We start from the raw sequence: 21,678 nt of genomic DNA on the forward strand, positions 1-21,678 counted from the left end.
ATACAAAGATAGGCAAAAGAGCGACTCTATTGTGGATAGAGGGTTAAAATTTTGTTAGATGCATTTTTCACATCATTTTGTAGAAAATTTGGAAAACAATATATTACTCTCATAGACCATTGTTATTGGCATCTTCTTGGAATGTCATCCAGTCCTTTCTTTATTTTTAGCAGCATGAAAGTGATAATGCAACTTTGCATTTTGTCTCTTCACTTAACACTGTATTGTGAGCATTTCCCCATGTCATTGGGATTATCACAGCATAATGACTGCATAGTAATCCGCCATGGGGACAGTTGCAGAGTACTAATTTAGTGGTGGGATATTCTTTCAGGGGGTCAGTGCTAAGATGAGGCGACAACACATTCCTCAGTGATCTGGAAGAGGAGTCACTTCTGTTTTCCACTGACTATGTTGTGATTTAGGAATAATAAGCTAAAGGTGAGCCACTGAGGGGGTGTCTTGCAAACTGTGTGCTGTGTCAGGAGCATGTGTGGGTGTGAGACTCTGCTCACGATGTGGGTTCAGTGACCCAATGGACTTTGATATATGACTGACATTCCAGGAGGGCTGCTGCTGGAATCCTCCCTCTGCCTGTACTACCTTTTCTTTCTTCCTATTTCTGTTGTAAATTCATCCTTTAGCTCCCAACTGCCTAGAGTCATGTTACTCCACCCTGTGCATCTAGGAACACACTTTGTTATTGTGGAATTGTGTCCCTTGCTCCCCAATTCTTACGTTGAAGCCCCTAACCCTCAGTACCTCAGAATGTGACTGTATTTGGAGATAGGGCCTTTAAAGAGGTATTAAGGTAAAATTGGGTTGTTAGCATGGGCCCTAATCCAATATGACTTGTGTCTTTATAAGGAGAGGAGATTAGGACTCAGACACACACAGACAGAAGGATGACCATATGAGGACACAGCCAAAGCAGCTGTCTGCAAGACAAGGAGAGAAGGCCCAGAAGAAACTAAACCTTGATCTTGGACTCCTAGACTTAGAATTGCGAGAAAATACATTTCTGTTGTTTAAGCCACCTAGTCTGTGGTATTTTGTTATGGCAGCCCTAGCAAACTAATACACGTGTGGAAGAGAGGACTAATGAATGGGTCAGGTGGGGCATTTATGGCAGCAGAGTGAAGCTTAATTCCTTGCCCCCCTCCCTGCCACTTTACTTCATCTCTAAAACAGAGCATTTGGACAGGATGATCCATCTGCCTTTTAGCATTGACATTCTATATTTTATTTTTTTGAGACAGAGTCATACTCTGTTGCCCAGGCTAGAGTGAGTGCCATGGCATCAGCCTGGTTCACAGCAACCTCAAACTCCTGGGCTCAAGCAATCCTGCTGCCTCAGCCTCCCAAATAGCTGGGACTACAGGCATGCACCACCATGCCCAGCTAATTTTTTCTCTATATATTAGTTGACCAATTAATTTCTTTCTATTTATAGTAGAGACGGGGTCTTGCTCTTGCTCGGGCTGGTTACAGACTCCTGACCTTGAGCAATCCGCCCGCCTCGGCCTCCCAGAGTGCTAACATTACAGGCGTGAGCCACTGTGACCGGCCTAGCATTGACATTCTAAGCTGCTGTGTATCCTTTGATAATTCTGTTATTCCTCACGCAGGTTAAAGCAGTACCCTCTCAAAATATTTAGCTCCCCTCTGACCTGTTCTCCTTATGCAGCCAAAGTGTTTCCACCAATCTGGTCATATCTTGTTAAGATTCTTCAATGGCTGCTATTTCCTTCAGTGTGAAGTCTACTCACTCCAGCGTGGGCTGCCTGCAAGGCCCCTCCCTACCTGGCCCATGTCTTCACCATACTCGTCTCCCAGCCCCATCCCATCCCACCTGCCCTCCAGCCACACTGCTCGTAGTTCCCCAAAGTGCCACCATCTCTCACACTCTGTGTCTGTGTAGGTGCCTGGAATGTCCTTTCCCCTCCTCCTTCTTGGCTAGTACTACTCATTTTTAAGAAGTGGGTTAGGCACTCTCCTCTTGAAAGTTTACCTGCCCCATCTCTCTTCTTTTCCACCCTCAATATCTTTTGGATTAAGCACCTTTGGGTCCCTGTAGCTCCATCATAGTCTTGATCACACTCTTGGATAAGGGGAGGCTCCAGTATTTGGTGCACACACTAAGGACCCTTTGGAAACAATGCCGATAATAGAAAGAAATGGGTCACATTGGAGTCTCTAAATTGGAAGGGTTGGGATTGTTTGTCAGAAATTTGGCCTAAAATCAAGTCTTACAGAGTCTATGAGTCATAGGACAATGTGAGGCAGTGCGTAAGAAAAGAAGCAGGCAGCAGAGTTTCTATCAACTTGCTGAACATTCCCTGAGCATTGTTTGGGGCATGGATTAATGTTAGGAAGAAACCTGGACTCACACTGAGATGTCACTACTCAGAGCAGCAGCAGTGGATGAGAAGTGTTCTGATCACTTGGGAAGAAAGGAGCCACAGGGAGAAGGGTGCTGCGAGAGTCAGTGTCCTAGGTGTGGGTCACAAGGGACTGAGCCTGCTGGAAGAAGTGGTTCTTCCCTGGAGCTTCCTATGCTCTGGATGCAAGGTTTGTACCACTACAAGGAGGAGGTCTGATGCAGATATGAGGAGATGGAGCATGAAGCCTTGGGGCCAAAGGGTGGGGATGGATGAGTAGATACAACCCAGGAGACCCAAGTTGAATTCCTGCATCTGCCACTAGTAGTTTTATGACATTGGGCAATTTATTTAATAAATTAATTAAATTTGAACTTCTGTTTTCTATAGCATGAGAACACCAATATCTATCCTATCCTGCCCACCTCTAAAGATTGTTGTATCAAATGAGAAAATCCTTGTGAAAGAGCTTTGCAAACTATGAAACCTGAGCACAAGAAAGGTGCTATTGATGAGGAGTCCATCCTGTAGGGGCAGGCACCCAGGCCATGACCTTCTGGGCCTGCAGGGACAGGCAGGAAAGGGGCTGCTCTTGGCCAGAAGGAATATGTGGGTGGATTCTGGCAAAGGGCTCTGGCAACAAAACTAGGTTTTCTACCACTTCTGACCACCCATCTCAAGAATGACCTAATGGGGCCAGAAAAAACCCGGGGAGTGCTAATTGGTGAGGGCAAAAGAGCAGTTCTGGGAGAGAATACATTGAAGAGGTAAGAATTCTCCCACACAGAGATAAAAATGGAGAGATTGTGAATGAATTCCTAAGAAGTGTTAAGTCAGCAATGGTAAAATAGAATGAAATAGTAAATAGGAAAAGTTCAAGAGGGATTTATTTATTTATATTTTCTCTTTTTTTTTTTTCTTGCCTAGGCTAGAGTGAGTGCCGTGGCGTCAGCCTAGCTCACAGCAACCTCAAACTCCTGGGCTCAAGTGATCCTCCTGCCTCAGCCTCCCGAGTAGCTGGGACTACAGGCAGGAGCCACCATGCCTGGCTGATTTATATATATATATATATATTAGTTGGCCAATTAATTTCTTTCTATTTTTTTTTTTTTATGGTAGAGACGGGGTCTCGCTCAGGCTGGCTTTGAACTCCTGACCTTGAGCAATCCGCCCGCCTCGGCCTCCCAGAGTGCTAGGATTATAGGCGTGAGCCACCGCGCCTGGCTTCAAGAGGGATTTAGATGTTCACGGATAATGAAATTGAAACAGATTATTGAGCAGCTTTGAGGACATTTAGGGTAAATCGCCACCATGAAGTCACCATTATGAAGGATTGTCAAGCTTTTTCTTTTTTCTTTGAGATAGGGTCTTACTATGTTATTCAGGCTGGTCTCAAACCCCTGGCCTCAAGTGATTCTCCTGCCTCGGTCTCCCAAAGTGCTGGAAATATAGGAGAGAGTCACTGCACCCAACCAGCCAGGCGTTTTCAAAATAATGTTTTGTTGCCTCTCATAAGACTAGTGCTGGCTAGCTCCTGAGTCTCACATCTAATTTCAAACTTTATTCATTAGAGAATGTAGTGGAGAAGAAGATGAAAAAACTTTCTTTCTCTTGCTAACAGGAGTTTTCTGCAATGCTCGGTGCATCTGTAACCTTCTAGTGTAATATCTGTAGTTCCTGCTATGTGGGAAGCTCTGTGAAGACAGACTAGGTTCGTCTTAGTCACAGCTGTACCCAGTGCCTGGCACAGCTCCTGGCATGTGTTGGTACCTGGTCAGTATTGTGGACTGAATGCTGTTTTCCTAAGAGTGGCTATTGGAGTCCTTTTTGTCCAGAGGTGCTGCCCCTTGAGGATCCTGGCTTGGGCCAACCGGAATGTTCTAGAGGCCAGGCGCAATGGCTCACACCTATAATCCTAGCACTCTGGGAGGCCAAGGCAGGAGGATTCCTTGAGGTCAGGAGTTCGAGAGAAGCTTGAGCAAGAGCAAGATCCCACTAAAAATAAAAAAAATTAGCCGGGCATGGTGGCACATGCCTGTAGTCCCAGCTACGCAGGAGGCTGAGGCAGGAGGATTGCTTGAGCCCAGGAGTTTGAGGCTGCTGTGAGCTAGGCTGATGCCAGGGCACTCTAGCCTGGGCAACAGAATGAGACTCTGTCTCAAAAAGAAAAAAAAAAAAGAAAAAAGAAAAAAGAAATGTTCCAGAATTTCCCACAGAGATGTCTGGGCTATGGGGAATCTGGCTCTGTGAGGTTTGCTTTCAACCATCTACACTACACACCCAGCTGGTCTGCCTCTGTCTGCTCATGTCTGACTCTCACTGTTTCTTCTGCCCTGTGTGTGGTTTTTGGAGCTGTTTTCTGCTTGTGACCAGTGTCTTTGTCTGCTCTGGCTGCCATAACAAATACCACAGACTGGGGAACTCAAAGAACAGAAATTTATTTTCCCACAGTTCTGGAGGCTGGAAGCCTGAGGTCAGGGTGCCAGGGCGTGGGGTTCTGCTGAGGGCCCTCGTCCCAGCTTCTCGCTGTGTCTTCACATGGCAGAGGAGGTGGGGGAGGGAGGAGAGGCAGAGAATAAGCTCTCTGGTGTCTCTTCTTATAGAGGCACTAATCTCATCATGATGGCCCCACTCTCAAACCTGGTTAACTCCCAAAGGCCTCTTCTCCAAATACTATCACGTGGGGGTTAAGGCTTCCACATACGAATTTTGGGCAGACACAATTCAGTCCGTAGCAACATAATCCATAAATCTCTAAGCTGATGGCCAGTCTGCTTGGATTCCTTCCTTAGTCATCTAGTCTCTCAGGTGCAGCCATTTTCAGATTTCTCCCCTGGAAAGCCCTAGTGATCAAGCCTCAAGCCCAGGTTTCAGAGTGCTGCCTTCTCCCCGGCCTTGGGGAACAGGGCTTGGGGTTGGACATTATCCCAATGGTCCATGGGAAGCAAGGTGAAGAAAACGATCGGAACCAAAACCAGTGCCTTCTCTTTGCCTGAGGAAGGAGCTGCCCTGAGGACCAGCCATGCTCACTTGATGGGGGTAGGGGCTTCTAGGAGAACTGACCCCTGCCCTAGGTCAAACTTGGCCCTTCCAACAGCACAGCCACAGCCAAGTGTACAGCCTTGTCCCCCATACAGCCTCTAGCCCGGTTTGTCTGCGACTCTGCAATAGCTAGAAATCGTTGTGGGCCTTTGGGCCCCCATTTTCCTAGGGAGGCTGAGAGCAGTTTTTTGTGCCCTGTCAACAGAACCAAAGGGTTGGTAATTGTTTCATTTCTACAGGGAGCTCCACGTGTGAGAGCTATGATGCGTGTCTGGCCAACACGCCCCCACACGGGCCTGCCCCTGGCAGAGTGCAAACAGGGCATGGTCTTAGGCAGAGCTTCTCTGTGATCCAGGTGCCCCAAGGTAGCTGGGTCTGGCCCATGGCCTGCGACTTGGCCTGGAGCTAAGCCATCCCCTGCTTGGTTCTACGAGGGCCTGACAGAACCTCTCTGTGATGAGCTGGCAGGCGCCCTGGGTTTCCGGTGGGGAAGGAGGTTCTCACACCAACGCTGCTCCCACGAGGGCCCTAGGCTGCCCTCAGCCAAGGCCTGGGGCCCACGGTGCTCGCCCGGATTCCTGCAGCACTAGGAAAGCTTGACGGCCCTGGGCTTCAAGAGGCTTTATCTCTGAGGTTCCTGAGTGGGAGAAGGAGACCACTTCACAGCCAGGGGTGATGGCAGCCCAGGAGTGCTCATGGCCTCTGCTCGGCAGTGTCTGACGGGGACTGGTCTCCTCAACCTCCAGAACCTGAGAGGGAACGATGATACTAATAAGGGAACACTTACCAAGCATTTCTCATCTGTGCTGCCACAGGGCTTCTCCTATTTAATACCCCAAGGGTGGTAGTATTAGCCTCCATTTTACAGGTGAGAAAACTAGAGCACAAAATAGGTTAAGTAGCTTGCCAGGGGTCATGCAGCTAAGTGAGGGGCAGGGCTGGGATTTGAACAGAGGCAGCCCATGCTTGTTGGCGCTGTGCTGACCTAGCCAGACCTCCCAGCTGACACCCCTCCCTGGACCCTTCTCTTTATTGGAATGAACCATCCTGTGCCATCTTGGACGTAATCACCCTCACAGAAACTCAGAACGGCATGCGATAGTGCAGGCCCGGGCTGAGCTCCCGGTGTACCCTTTTTCTCTCCGGGTGCCCCCGAGGGCCCTGTGGTTCTGCAGCGTCAGGCTGTGGGCTGTGCTGTAGCTGTGGGGCATGTCACGCTTCCCCGTTCTGCCCCTGGACGGCTCAGGGATGGCAAGACACCTTGCCCAGCCTGCTTGGAGCATCTGGGATGTCAAAGGCGCCTGTTCCCAGCGGGATGCACACAGTTTTAATGCTCTTGCCACATGGCTCCAGATTTCTGACCAGAAAGGTTGTATATTCTTGCCAGTAGAAGATGAGAGCACTTCTCTTATTAAATGCTTTGCCAGTAATTTATTATTTGAAAAATATGACTGTTCAAGAATATTTTGTTATTATTTTGATTTGCATATATATACACACACACACAACATATAATACACACACTACATATATACACACAGTATATATATGTGTGTGCATGTGTGTGTGTATATAAATAGTCACATACACATACACATACCACATTTCCTTTATCCATTTGTCCATAGATGGCATCTAAGTTGATTCCGTATCGTGGCTATTGTGAGTAGCACTGCAATAAACATGGGTGTGCAGATCTCTCTTGGACATACTGATTTCATTTTCTTTGGATATATATACACAGTAATGGGATTGCTGGATTGTATGGTACCAGTAGTTCTATTTTTATCTATTTTCTTTCTTTCTTTTTTTTTTTTAAACTTCACCTAGACCATCTTGTATTTTTAATTTTTTGAGGAAACTCCATAATGTTTTCCATAATGGCTATACCCATTTATATTCCCACCAAATGTATGTGAGAGCTCCCTTTTCTTCACATCCTTGCCATAAGATGTATCACTGGATTATATTTTTTGTCTTTTTGATAATAGCTATTCTAACTGGGGTGAGGTGATATCTCATTGGGGTATTGATTTGCATTTCTCTGATGATTTGTGATGTTGAACATTTTATAACATTTGTTGGCTATTTGTATGTCTTCTTTTGAGTAAAGTCTTTTCAGGTTTTTTGCCCATTTTTAAATTGGATTTTTTTTTGACTATTTTTTTTTAATTTCAGCATATTATGGGGGTACAGGTTTCAATAAATGCCCATTTAATATGCAATAAATGCATATTAAGGTTTCAATAAATGCCCATTTCCCCCTGTCCCCTGGATTACTTGGGGTTTTTTTTGCAATTGAGTTGTTCAAGTACCATATATATTCTGGATATTAACCCCTTGTCAGATGCATAGTTTGGAAATACTTTCTCCTATTTTGTAGGTTGTCTCTTCACTTTATTGATTGCTTTCTTTGCTGCAGAAACTTTTAGTTTGATATAAACTTATTTGTCCATTTTTGCTTTTGTTGCCTGTGCTTTTGAGGTGTTATTCAAAAAACTCTTGCCTAGTCCAATTTCCTGAAGCATTTTCTCTGTATTTTCTTCTAGTAGTTTCATAGTTTCATGCCTTACATTCAAGTCTTTATGTTTTCTTCCCCATTGTTATGTTCAGAAAATCATTTCCAAGCCAGTAACCTATGTTTTCTTATTTGGATTTCTACATTTTTCTTTGTGGTCCATATAGAATTTATCTGTGTATGAGGTGAGGTTCTAAGCTGACTTTTTCCCAAATAGTTAATTTCTTGTCTGCCATGGGTTTAATAACTAATTTATTCCCACTTGTTGGCAATGCTTTCTTTTTTTTTAAAATTTTAAAAATTTTTTATTTTTAATTTTAAAATTAAATTATTTCTTTTTAACAAAGCTTTGTTTCTGTAGGCAATGCTTTCTTTATTACATATTAAATTCTTTTAGATATTGGTCTGTATTGCTAAATTATTTACTTTGTTTAATTGATCTATGATAATTCCTGTGCAAGGACCACATTGACTTGATTATGTTAGCCTTATAATTGTTTTCAGGCTAATAGGGCAAGATATTCTCTAAACACTTCCATCTTAAAAATTTTAAAGCAGGCTAGGCATGGTGGCTCCTGACTATAATCCCAGCACTCTGAGAGACTGAGGCCAGAGGATCACTTGAGGCCAGGAATTCAAAACCAGCCTGGACAACATAGTAAGACCCTGACTCTACAAAAAAAATGTTAAAAATTAGCTGGGGATGGTGGCACACCTATAGTCCTAGCTACGTGGGAGGCTATGGTGGGAGGATCACTCGAGCCCAGGAATTCGAGGCTGCAGTGAGTTGTGATGGTGCCACTCACTCTAGCCTGGTCAACAGAGTGAGACTCTGTCTAAAAGAAAAAATATTTTCAATTGGATTTTGATTGCAAGTGAGCGAAGAAGTGGTACCTTTATAATAACCAGGAATAATGTGCACCTTTTAAAAATCAAATATTCTATATATCTCTAAATAATTTTTTTATTTAGACACTTGTAAATAAGTAAATTTATGTCTTTGGCTTCTTGAAGTGCTAAATGGAGTGTGGAAACAAAAGTTTCATTGACTATACTAAACTGCTTGGTGAATGAAATCTTGGAGGTCTTGAGTTGTACCTCACTTTCTGCCCTAAGCACTTACTTTTCCAAAATTACCTGATTGATCCATACCTTACTTCTTCCTCTTCTTTTTTTTTTTATTGGGACAGATCTTGCTTTGTTTCCCAGGCTGGAGTGCAGAGGTGTCATCATAACTAACTGCAACCTCAAAGTCCTGGGATCAAACCATCCTCCTGCCTCAGCCTCCTGAGTAGCTGGGCCTACAGGCACACACCATCACGCCCAGCTAATTTTTGTATTTTTGGTAGAGATGGGGGTCTTGCTATTTTGCACAGGCTGGTCTTGAACTCCTGGCCTCAAGCTATTTTCCCTTCTCAGTCTCCCAAAGTGCTAGGATTACAGGTGTGAGCCACCATGCCTGGCTCATACCTTACTTTTTTCTCTGTTTGCTTGTGACTCCCAAGATCAACAACTTTACTGCTTTTTTCACTATTGTGTCTTTGTGTCTGACCCTTAGTTCTGTGAATGTTCCTATCTTTCCTAATCCCAATGCAGAATACTCCTCTCTTGACTATATTTTTAGCTCTCAGGTCTGGTCATACATTCATGGAGTATCTTGGGTTATCTATATTTTTCCAGGCTTAACCAGGCCCTTGGATCTATCCCACCTGTGTTTTGTCCTGTAGATGTTCACTCACTGTATCCTGAACTCATGTGTAATTACTCAAACAGAGTCACCCAAACAAGAACAAAAAGGAGCTGTACCCTTACCTTTTAGAGTAAAGACATCTGTCAGTACTTGCATGTCCAAGCTTCCTCCAGTAGGAGGTGCGACGTCCTCTACTTGTAGCTTTCATTTATTACTTAGCTCAGTGTGGAATTAATATTCCTGACATACATGGATTAAGGCCTAGGCACCCGAATGTACACTGAGGCAAAAATTCTATGTCCTGCTTTAGTTCATTGACTAGTTTTCCAGCTCCCTGCTGATGCTAGAGTCCAAAAGGGGTAATAGAAAGTTATCTAGGGCCAGGTGCGGTGGCTCACACCTGTAATCCTAGCACTCTGGGAGGCTGAGGCAGAAGGATCACTTGAGATCAGGAGTCCAAGGTTTGGGGTTGCAGTGAGCTATGATAACACCACTGAACTATTGCTGGGGCAACAGAGTGAGACTCTGTCTCAAAAAAGAAGTTATCTATTATTAATAACATGTATTGAGCTCCAAATGTAGAACAGATGTCTCATGTCACAAGCGAGAGAAGTTTGTTTATTCAACCAAGCAATAATACTGACCACTCTGTGAGATACAAAGACGAAAGGATGGTCTCTGTATACAAGTCACTTATTGTTGATATAAGAGACAAAATACTTTGTCAATAATTGTAAGCTAAGGCAGAAAAAGAGAAGTCCTGTAAGAGAAGCAAGAGTCCCATGGGAGTTTAGATTACTTCCAACTGGGGTGATCTAGGACAGTTTCATGGAGGAGGCAACAGGCCAGTTGAGCCTTCAGGGCTGAGTATTCATAAGGCAAGTATTTGGGAAAGCACCGGGGTTGTAGGAGGAACGAGGCACAGTGTGATCTGATCAGAGTGAAGGGAGAATAAAGGAAGATGGGAGATAAGCCGGGAAAGATGGCGGTTTGACCACATGGGGCAAAGCTCTAGACAGAAACATCAGGATTTCGCCTAACTTTTGCCATAAACATTTGATATTGCATAGATGTATTTGCTCTGGCCAGAAGTTCTCAGAAGGCAAGAACAGAGGATCAAACGTATATCTTTCTGGAGGAGACACTTCAAGGAGACCCTGATCTCCACTTCTGTGTCAGGAGCAACTATGAACTGCAAGTAAGTGTGTGTGTGTGTGTGTGTGTGTGTGTGTGTGTTGGGGGAGAGCAGGGAAGGGAATAAGCTGCAATGATCTGTGATTTGCCCACTAGCTTGGGATGGCCCGACGGGATGCATTTGGATGGCTGTGGAGTGGGGTGAGGGTAGAGACCAGGGCCATCCACCAACCATCAGCACAATCTTAATTGAATATTGTATTGAAAAACAGTGGCTAATGGCAGTCATTTATAGTGACTCTGCCTAGATGGTTTCTGCTAACTAGAATTAAATGACTCTAGTGTGTAGGGCTATATTAAGTATTTTATACTTTTAGACTTCAATTTGATCTTAAGTTCTCCAGGGTTGATGGCAAGACTGGGCAGAAATAATACAAAAATTCCAAGGAACAAATGGATGTTGGAAGTGGAGAAACTAGCCTAGATTTGGTGAGTAGGCTAGGCAATGTACCTAAGTGTTGTTTTTTGTTTTTGTTTTTGTTTTCCCTGTGACAGTCTTGCTCTGCTGCCTGTGCTGCAGTGCCATGGCATCAGCTTAGCTCACAGCAACCTCAAACTCCTGGGCTCAAGGGATCCTCTTGCCTCAGCCTCCTGAGTAGCTGGGACTATAGACATGCACCACCATGCCCAGATAATTTTTTTCTATTTTAGTAGAGGTGGGGTCTGGCTCTTGCTCAGGCTGGTCTCAAACTCCTTAGCTCGAGGGATCTTCCTGCCTCAGCCTCCCAGAGTGCTAGGATTACAGGCGTGAGCCCCTGCACCCAGCCCCTAAGTGTTGACTAAAATGATTTATCAGAATAGGTAAGAAATGAGAGAAAGATGAGAAAGTGCTGGAAAGATGAGAAAGACTTTCCAGTTTCTGTGCTCACAAGAATTACCTGGATCATGCTTAAAACATAAATATAAAAAACAAGATATTGTCCTTTATGATGCTAAATATGCTATAAGGAGGGGCTGATGAATGCGAGATTTTCACTTAATGATCCATTGCCCCGTTTCTTCCCTGGCAGCTACAGAAGAGAACTAATCTTTCTTTCATATACATGTCACTTGTTTTTGTTTTTTCTTTGACCAGCTGAAAAGTTATAGAATATTAAAGCTAGATAACATTTGATAACATTTATTCATTTATTCATTCATTAGTTTAAATGAATATTTATTGAGCGCTGACAATGTGCCAGGTGTGGGTATACAATGGGGTATTCTGATGGCCTAAAGGAGCTTGCATTCTAGTGGAGAGCACAGATTAAGAGCAAGTATAAATAAAAACTGATAAATATTTACAAATGATGTTAAGTTACGAAGGAGTCAAACTATGGGCCGAAATAGAGGAAAAGATCAAAAAGGGAATGGAGGCCGGGCGCGGTGGCTCACGCCTGTAATCCTAGCACTTTGGGAGGCCGAGGCGGGCGGATTGCTCAAGGTCAGGAGTTCGAAACCAGCCTGAGCGAGACCCCGTCTCTACCAAAAATAGAAAGAAATTAATTGACCAACTAAAAATATATATACAAAAAAAAAAATTAGCCGGGCATGGTGGCACATGCCTGTAGTCCCAGCTACTCGGGAGGCTGAGGCAGTAGGATCGCTGAGCCCAGGAGATTGAGGTTGCTGTGAGCCAGGCTGACGCCACGGCACTCACTCTAGCCTGGGGCAACAAAGTGAGACTGTCTCAAAAAAAAAAAAAAAAAAGGGAATGGAGGTGCAGCAGGGTGAGGGGGCTTGCCCAAGGCCACCAGTCTGTGGTAGGGCCAGAACCCCATCTCCTAACTCCTGGGATCATTTGACTTTGTCATGTGCTGTCTGCTTTGGCATAGAATCTGCCTCCTTTTCTTTGGAAATCTGTGTGGATATTGGATGAATTCTTGGCTAGTCTCTAAAAGCAGGTGGGAGGCTGAGTAGGGGGAGAGGAGAGGTTTACCCATTAGAAGTGTGCTACGTGCTGCTGCATATCTGAACAACCACAGAAAAAGGACACGGCCAACTTTTAGAGGTCCTTGCCCTGTCCTGGAGCAGATCTATAGTGTGATGTAACCCTTAGCAATAGAACATGCGGGTGGGTGTGTAGGGGGTGGGAAGGGGCTGGCTGCCTTTTCTCCCACCTCTATGGAAATAATCTGAGAGCCCCACTGGTCCCCCATCTGCTGGTTTGGGCAGGACTGCTCGGCAGCTTTTGGATCAGGCAAAGGTGAAATTATAATGCATAAAGCCTCAAGTTCAAGAAGGGTACCATTATGAATAATTTCTCTTTATCAGTTGGACTGATAAAGAGAAATTTCATGGCCTGTAACATTTTGTACAAGAAGAATGGAAATTGTGTTTTCATCACAAGGTGGAATGGTATTTCTTTAACAATTGGGGCTTCCATTAATGGATAAAGTGACTTTGCAAATGACAATTTAAAAAATACAAGGGCTGAGTCCAGCCCTTCTCTGTTTCCAGCCCCAGCCATATTGTAGACAAAGTTCAAGGACGAAGCAGTGAGACAAGAATAAGTTCACTGGCTCTGTTACCAACCTGGGAAGTTGGTAGGTCTGTGTTGACATACCAATCAGAGAACAGGTCACAGTGCCCTCTGCCCCAGATTGAATCTCCAGCACTCCATTAAAAACCATAAACAACATGTTCCTATTTTCAGAGGATACAAGCTCTATATGTAGTACCATCACAGGAGAATTTTCCCTCCCTGGCTCTAGGGAGAAGGACATGTGGCCGTCTGAGGCCTTTGATTTCTTAGTTCTTTCTGCCATCCTAATGTACACTTGCAACTGGGCCTGACTATCCCACAGTCTATAAATCACCAGACAAACTAGAATTACCCTTAAACGACAACACAGAATGTTATTTTGGATAATCTATTATTTTAGATGACTTTTTAAGTACTTAAACAACATTAGGCATGGCTGAAGTTCAAGTGAGATTTCAAAATAATTAGCTACATCTTAAACATGATGCAGATAAACACAAGTCAAACTAAAAAAAAAAAAAAATAACTTTCAGAATAACCAGTGACAAGGCCAGGCCCTGTGGCCCATGCCTATAATCTAGCACTTTAGGAGGCTGAGGCAGGATCACTTGAGCCCAGGAGTTTGAGGCTACAGTGAACTATGATCAGGCCACTGCACTCTAGCTTGGGTGACAGAGTGAGACCCTGTCTCAAAACAAAACAAAACAACCGAAAAACAAAAAAAATCAGTGGCAATTATTTTCTTAAGAAAAGTAGTAGAAATATCTAGGAACCAGAAAATCAGTGGTATTTGATCTTTTGATCTGAAACAGAAAAGGTAAGTTATTTCCATTACCTTTCTTAAGAAAGTGATCTGTTTTGTGGACACAGAAATGGAGGTCCAGAGATAGCCTCGCCAATATCCAAGGTGAGCAATAGTTTGTTGCTAGCTAACTTGGTGTCAGGATTCTATGGTGTTATCTAAACAGAATAAACAAAAATGAGTGAGGACCCCAAGATGGGAAATGGTATGTTTGGTAGGTTGGATTATTATTCCCAGTGTTTCCTTCCCAATTTGTGATTGGCTTCCTGGTATAATATTATACCTCCATATACTTTGCTATGTGTCGTCATTGACACTGTGCAAGAGCTAGACTATATTCTCCACTCTGTTGATGTTGGTCTTGGCTATATGACTTTCTTTGGCCAATGGAATGTTAGCGGATATGATCCGTGCAGAGTCTACAAATGTGCATGCGTGATTTGGCTAGGTCTCTTGTGCTCCTGTGATCCACCATGAGAAGAACATGTCCTACATGTCTCCTGGTCCCAGAATAGGGAAATGTGTAGAGCAAATCTGAGTCCAGCCTGTAACCTGGAGCCAAGGACCAGCCAAATTGCTACCTGAAGCAGAGCCGCCCTAGCTAAGTGAGAAAAATAAATGTTTGTTGTTGGAGATGATGGTATGTGTGTGTGTGTTTTGGTATGCATCATTGTTATAGCAATTGCTGATTAATACAGAAAATATTTGTGCAACAGGCCACAGATATCAACGGGGCAACCACAGTCTGGAATTCACTTACTCATCATGTGTATACTAAACTGCTCCTTTTGGCAAGCACATAGGGCAGTTGTGCTGAGCCTGGAGCATCAAATAGCAGTAATGCATGGTCATGGCTGGAGGGGCAAAGACAGTCTAGTAATGTAAGATTCTGTACAGGGTGCTGTGGCCACATAGTATGCCCACAGGGACTCAGGGAAAGTGACCCAGAGGATGGCATTTGGATCAGATCTTCAAGAATGAGTAGGACTTCATCATCAGGGAAGGAGAGAAGGGCATTCCAGACTGAAGAAGAGTGTCCAGAACAGGGAGAGCAGGCTGGGTGCGATGGCTCATGCCTATAATCCTAGCACTTTGGGAGGCTGAGGTGGGAGGATAGCTTGAGGTCAGGAGTTCAAGACCAGCCTGAGCAAGAGCAAGACCCCCATCTCTACAAAAAAATAGAAAAATTAGCTGGCCTTGGTGGTGCATGCCTATAGTCACAGCTACTAGGGAGGCTGAGGCAGGAGAATTGCTTGAGCCCAGAGTTTGAGGTTGCTGTGAGCTATCATGATGACACTACACTCTAGTGTAGCCGGAGTGAGAGAGCTAGACCCTGTCTCAAACAAAGCCAAACAAAAATCAAACAAACAAAAACCATAAAGGGAGAGCAGCTCAATGTGGTTAGAGAATGGAGGGGAGCGGCAGGAAATAAGGCCAGGAAGTTGGACTGGGTATGTTGGAAGGGCCTGACACTAAGGAATGTGAACTTTATTTAGTTGCTTTAGTTCATGGACTTTTCAAGGGAACTCTCTGAGATTTGTAAACAGTGGGTGATGCAATAAAAGCCATGCTTTTGAACAGCATTTATTAATGCATGGTTCTAGGACCTGGAAGTTGTTAAGAAATGCAAATTCTTAGCCTACTAAACCAGACTTATTAGACCAGCAACTCTAAGGTGGACCCAGCAATCTGTCTTTTGAAAAGCACTGCAGATAATTCTGATGCCTGTTAAGGTTGATATTGACTACTTAGGACAATCCTCTTTCAGCTGTCAGAGTTTGGAGTGAGGGATTCATGCAGGTTTCTGAAGAACCCCAGTAGAAGCAGGAGGCCTTTCCCTTGAGGGGAAGGAAAGATGAGCGGTTCTTACCACTCACCTGGCCCCAGAGCAACAAGATCTAGGTGGCCAGAGCACAGGCAGTGTAGGCATTCATCCACTCACGCCTTTACTCATTTGCTCAACAATCCTTTCTTGGCAATGACGATGAGCAGGCATTGAACTGGGTCCTGGAGAGAGAAATCTGGAAAAGTGGATGCTGTTGCCCTGTGAGGGACTCACATCTAGTCCTGCTGTGGATGGAGCAAGATTCTAAATGCTTACTAGCTTCTTTTTTTCTTTAGAGGTTAATGAGTGAATCTTTGATCAAAGTCAAGGTCTATAATAATGAGGAAGATGGTGATGGCCATCACTGATTGAGCACTTACTACATGCCAGATGCCACGCTCTTTGTGGCTATTGAGTCTTCACAACAGCTCCATGAGATAGGACCTGTGACTATCCTCATCTTACAGGTAAGTGAATCGAGCAAGGTACATAGAGGATAAGCATCCTGCCTCCTTTTCTACAAACCTGTAAATGCAGAAATGGGATTTGAGCTCAGCCAGCCACCGTGCTGATGATGTCTTTCACCCTGCTGGGCTAGCAGAATTTTGAGAATTCCAGGAGAAACTAGGTAAACATTACAGTGTAAGAGCAGAACCTTGGAGGGTAGAAGGAGAAAACAACTTCATTCTTTTCTCCACCACCTGCTTGAAACTCCTTTGTGAAACTAGTTTTCCCCTCTCCCCTCTGGGTATGTCTAGGGCAGGTCCCCTGATGTTTCTAGTCACCTATACATAATTAAACGTCTTCCAGTTACTTGTTGTCATAAAGATGATCTCATTTCAATAGTAAAAGTGTCCATTCATAGTTGGAAGTCAAAACTCTGGATTTCATTTAAGATTCTCTCTAAAGGTCTGGCCTGCAGCAGGCCTGGGAGCCTTGGTGGGAGCAGGGCGTGGTTGGCTTCCTCTTGATTTCCTCACCTTGGTCCATGCATCCCCTGACGCCTGCTACTTTCTTCATGGACCCAGCCCCTCACTGGGAGAGGGGGTGAGGAGGACAGGTCAGGGACAGGAAAGGCCCTTCTTGACTGGCACCACTGTCATCTGGCGATGGTTCCTGCTGGTTATGACTCTGGGTGTGGGGGACATTTCAAAGCAGAACTTTTTTTGGGGGGTGCACCTGTGGGATCTTTGGAGACCTACACTGGGAACATTCGCCTGGACTGCCTGTGTCATGCCTCCGACACACCCTCTCTGTGGCTGTTTATGTTTTCTCCTCCAGCCCCCAGGAATCCAGAGTTCATCCCTGGCTTGGGGACAGAACACTCCACTAGGCAGCTCTCTCTCCTGAGTGTTTATCTGGTTCTCAGGGAACACTCACGTATCCTTTGTCCCAACAATACTGGGAATATCGGTCAGTCTGAACTTGGCCACTCTTCCGTTCAGTTGCTCTGGCAACTGGCTGTTGCCTTTCTGCTTTTCCAGCATGTGTCGGATTAGTCCACTGTGTTGTGCAGATTCTATGAACACATGTCAGGCTTTCCAAGTGGAGTTCTTGAAAAGCCCTCTTGTTTGGCTTGAAATGACAGGAATACATTCCTTTCTTCCTACAAGGATGGGGAAGAAAAGTACCCTAAGTCTTCAACAACTTTCTTTTTTTTTTTTTTTTTTCTTTTTTTTCTTTTTTTTTTCTTTGTTGCAAAGTTAAGGTATTAAACTTTCTTTTTTTTAAAGAAACACTTCAATTTCCAATTTTACCTTAACTGCAATTCTTTTACAGCTTAGAGGTATGTGAGGGATAGGGTAATAAAACTAGGCTAGCCATGTCCTTTGGAAATTTTGCTTGGCTGGCTTTAGCCAACATCAAGACAGAAAGAGTCCCATGAAAACAGCCTGATTATGAGAATTATAAATTATGCATTTTTATGATTCCCTCGAGAGCTCCCATTCGTACGCTTGCTCCCAAAGATTTGAGAGCTTTTTATTTGCACTTAAGGAGAAAACTTCAACAATTAGAGAAGTATGTAGACTGAGCTTTTTGCTTATTGTTTGAAATGATAACTAACAATTAATTAAAGGTGTATCAATCTTTAAAGTTGAAGTATGGCTTCAAAATAAGGAAAAAGAAGACATATCCTCATCAAGGTTAGCCTAAATGTGGTGGGTTGAAGATCTAGTAATATACTCTACTGATTCATGATACTCTAATTTTTTATCTCCCTCCCCTGACCCTGACTTTTCTGACAGACCTCAGCAGCCACAGTAGCAAGGTTTATATAACATTTCCTGAATGGGGGGAAAATGAAAATGAGCCATGTGATATGAGTTTTTGAAGGGAGAAATAAGGAAGCAAGTAGGGACACAGATTTTGTCATATGTTGTTGGAAGTCTGATTTAAAGTTTCCTCAGCGGTGGGAAGTAGAGATCAGGGATTGTAGCAATTCTTAATTTAAACTCCTAAATTGTGCATGTTCTAAATTTGGGATTTCTAAGAAGCCCTTCCGAAGGACTGAGATACCTATATTTTCCTACCCTAAGACTTGCTAAAGAAATATGAATAGGCTAGAAAACAGAATGCACTCCATTTTGATGTAACTATATTATTTATTGTCAATGTGTAGTCATTTAAAGCATTAGCATTGACTAAACAATAAATCAATTGATTTAGCAAATAATTACTGACCACCTAATATGTACCTTACATTGTTTTAGGAGGTTGGGATATAACAATGAGTCAGAGAAACAGTCTCACCCTTGCAGAATTATACTTTGGTATCAGGAGCCAGATATGTAAAATCGCAGTTAAAATGTGTTTGATAAGGGCTGCATATTCTAGAAGTCCAGAGAGTGATGGGACCACGTTAGCAGCACCTAATTCTGACTGGAGCACAGTGGTGGTGCCATGAAGGCTTCCTGGAGGAAGTGAGGCTTGCACTGAGATTCTCAGGGCGGCTAGGAGTTAGTCAGACACTAGGAGAGATGAGTATTCTAAGAATATGCACATTAAAAATGTAAATAAAAGGAGGCCAATTTGAAATGCAGAATTCTTTAATCTCCAGAATAGAGACCAGATACTCAAATGCAAGCAGATATCTTTCTCAAGTATTTGAGGGCAATGAAGAGATAAAGAACAAAGAGCCAGATTGACACTCAATGTCCCTGAAGATGGCGTGACAACCTCGCCATGCTTGCCCATGTTGGGATCTGTCTCTGATCGTAGCCACTGTAATGGGGACAGGCGTGTCCCAAGGCCCTGCTGGGAGTGCAATCTGTTGCTAACAGCCCTCCAGAAGGATGCCAACCCTAGAGATATAATCCAAGGTGTCAGAGCGAGAAGAGAGTCAAGCTCCAAGGTGGAAATGCTCTAAAAGTCCTCTGTAGTCCCCATCCTCAAGGAGAGGTGGGGGTGTGAGTGTGTGCATGTGTGTGCATGCGTGTGTGTGCATGTGTGTGCATGTGTGTGTGTGCATGTGCGTGTGTGTGTGTGTGTGTGTGTGTGTGTGATGACTCTGTATTTGTCCTGTGGCCCCTGCCGACTTCAGTTTTAGAAGATATACATGCATTAGAAGAGTTACTTGAGAAACACCTAGCTCCATCTTTCTGGAACATTTATTAAGAAAGATTTCCAGCTAGTCCCCCAAATTGTCAAGCATTGTGAGTCACATAGACGGGGCTCAGTAAATATTCATTCAATCAATGAATGAACAGGCAAGTTTGCTCCAAGGCAGAGGATGGTCATAGGTTGGATGGCTCTTGGGACCTCGCTTTCACTCCTGTGCTCCTGCAGTCCCTTCGCTCTTCTCCCAGCTCTCTCTGCTCGGCGACGTCAACGCTTGCTCATGCTTAAAAGCTGCCTGCAAATGTCAGCTCCTGTGATGCAGCCTTCTACAAATTCCCTCTCCAAAGTGAAAAACTCCCTCCTCCAGGCTCTCCCAGCCTTCATCTGTGCCATGACCTACTTTACCAACCACATCCTGCTGGAGTGATCGTCTGTGAGTCTGTTACCCCCATCTGGACTCGTGTGTGTATCTTTCATCTCTGTTTCCATGGGCCTAGCACAGTGCCTTCCCAGGCAGGTTAGTGGGTGTGTTCTGAGTGAGGAAATCTTACTGTCCATATATCAAATACTAATTGTACACAATGTTACCCCCTAGCATACTTGGGATCCTATTTCTAATAGATTTTCCAATTCAACTGCCAGCTCTTAAGAGCCACCTTTTCATTTTCTAGGTTAGAGCTCACATTGGGCAACAGCTCCCAGCACCTTGGCTGGGGTGCCTGGCACTACCCCCGGATGCTGCCATTCTATTGGAGGGGCTGGGGTATGGCCAGAGCCCTCAGGGGACCCTGGCATCACCAGTCCTTAGGAACAGAGAAGCTCACTGATTCCTCAATTTGAGAGCCTTGAATTGAGGACCTGACATGGCCAAATACAGAGTGACTCTTCAGCACAGAGGGGGCTCATTCATGAGGTCCCAGGGTCCCCAGCAGAACTTGTATTACTTTGCTCTAGAGTAAGAGCAATCCTTGTGAAGAAGAAAGGCTGTTGCTAGCCTGACCCAAAGCCTTTTAGATACTCCTGAGATACTAAAAAATGGTGAAATGTCAAATGTTTCCATGCTAATGCTTTTAACTAGGTGAATGCTTTTAACTAGTACCACCACAATGTGATTTATTTTAAAAGACTATTCTTTCATCCATAGTGGTTAACATGGGAAGCCTGGAGCCCAGGCAGCCTGAGTTCAAATTCTGCCCAGCACTTATTAGCTGCGTGACTTGGGCATGCTATTTGGTCTTTCCATACCTCAGTTTCCAATCTGTAAAATGGGCACAATAGTACTTCCTCATAGATATTTTGTGAGGATTGAATGCAAGTCTTGGAAGAGTGCCTAGACTCTTAGAATAGTATGCACTAACAAGTGTTAGTCATTATTATTATTGCTGCTATTGTTTTAATACACTCCAAGCAGTGTCATAGGGTTGACAACGCTGGTATAAGTTTTATCTTTAATGTCATTTTCCTTTACTCTTGTCCAGGTATCTCTGTGACTGTATATATAATTTCTTTTGCAGATAATTTCAAAATTCTAAGTTTAAGGCCCTCTGTGAACAGGGCTGGGCCAGATGGCATCTTGGCATCCTTTGTAAAATGAGCTGCCTTCTCCACTTAAGACCTTCCACCCAAGGGAGAGATCCCTCCCTGAGCAGGGGCACACTCTCAGCCTCAGGACTAGGGCTGCGCTGGGCTTCCATGATGACAATTCAGTGACTGAAGGTGGGTGGTGAGGGTGACCTCCCCCAGCAAAAGGCACAGACATCATACTGGTTGTTGGATTAAATCAATCGTTTGGTAGATTACCGGGGTGTAGTCTTTCTTTCCTTCTAAATATCAGATTCTGTTCTCTCCCTGGCTAAAGTTAAATGTGATTGTGTTTCTAATTGGCATGGAACAAGTTCTACATTGCTAATAGGCTCCCTGGCACAATGCAAAGAGCCCGTGTGCCAGTACTTGCAGTACCCACAGAGGGCTGTGCTAATCTATTTCCCTAAATATAGTTGTGACTGTCACCATCCAACCTGTGGGTGGTGTGCAGTCGCCACCTGCATACCTTACAGGATTCACGTGTCACCTACCACCTTCTGGCTGCTGCCCTAGCAAGAGCATGGTCTGTAGGCAGAGTTGGTATAAAATTGGCATGGAAGCTAAGCAAGTGGGAGCCGGGACACAGACAGAGGTGTCCTGACCTCTGAGGTCATGCTGAG

The 21,678-nt window shown here is 44.3% G+C and overlaps 1 long non-coding RNA gene across 1 annotated transcript; it reads left to right on the forward strand.

Moving 5' to 3' along the window:
- The first annotated feature begins 311 nt into the window (after positions 1–311).
- Positions 312–21,270, forward strand: LOC105872018 (uncharacterized). Its single transcript, XR_001154428.2, has 5 exons — positions 312–441; positions 10,702–10,829; positions 11,162–11,254; positions 16,213–16,383; positions 20,989–21,270. It is a non-coding gene; the product is annotated as an uncharacterized LOC105872018 (long non-coding RNA).
- The last annotated feature ends 408 nt before the right edge of the window (positions 21,271–21,678 follow it).

Source organism: Microcebus murinus, chromosome 14, assembly GCF_040939455.1.
Source record: "Microcebus murinus isolate Inina chromosome 14, M.murinus_Inina_mat1.0, whole genome shotgun sequence".
In the NCBI taxonomy this organism is placed as follows: Eukaryota; Metazoa; Chordata; class Mammalia; order Primates; family Cheirogaleidae; genus Microcebus; species Microcebus murinus.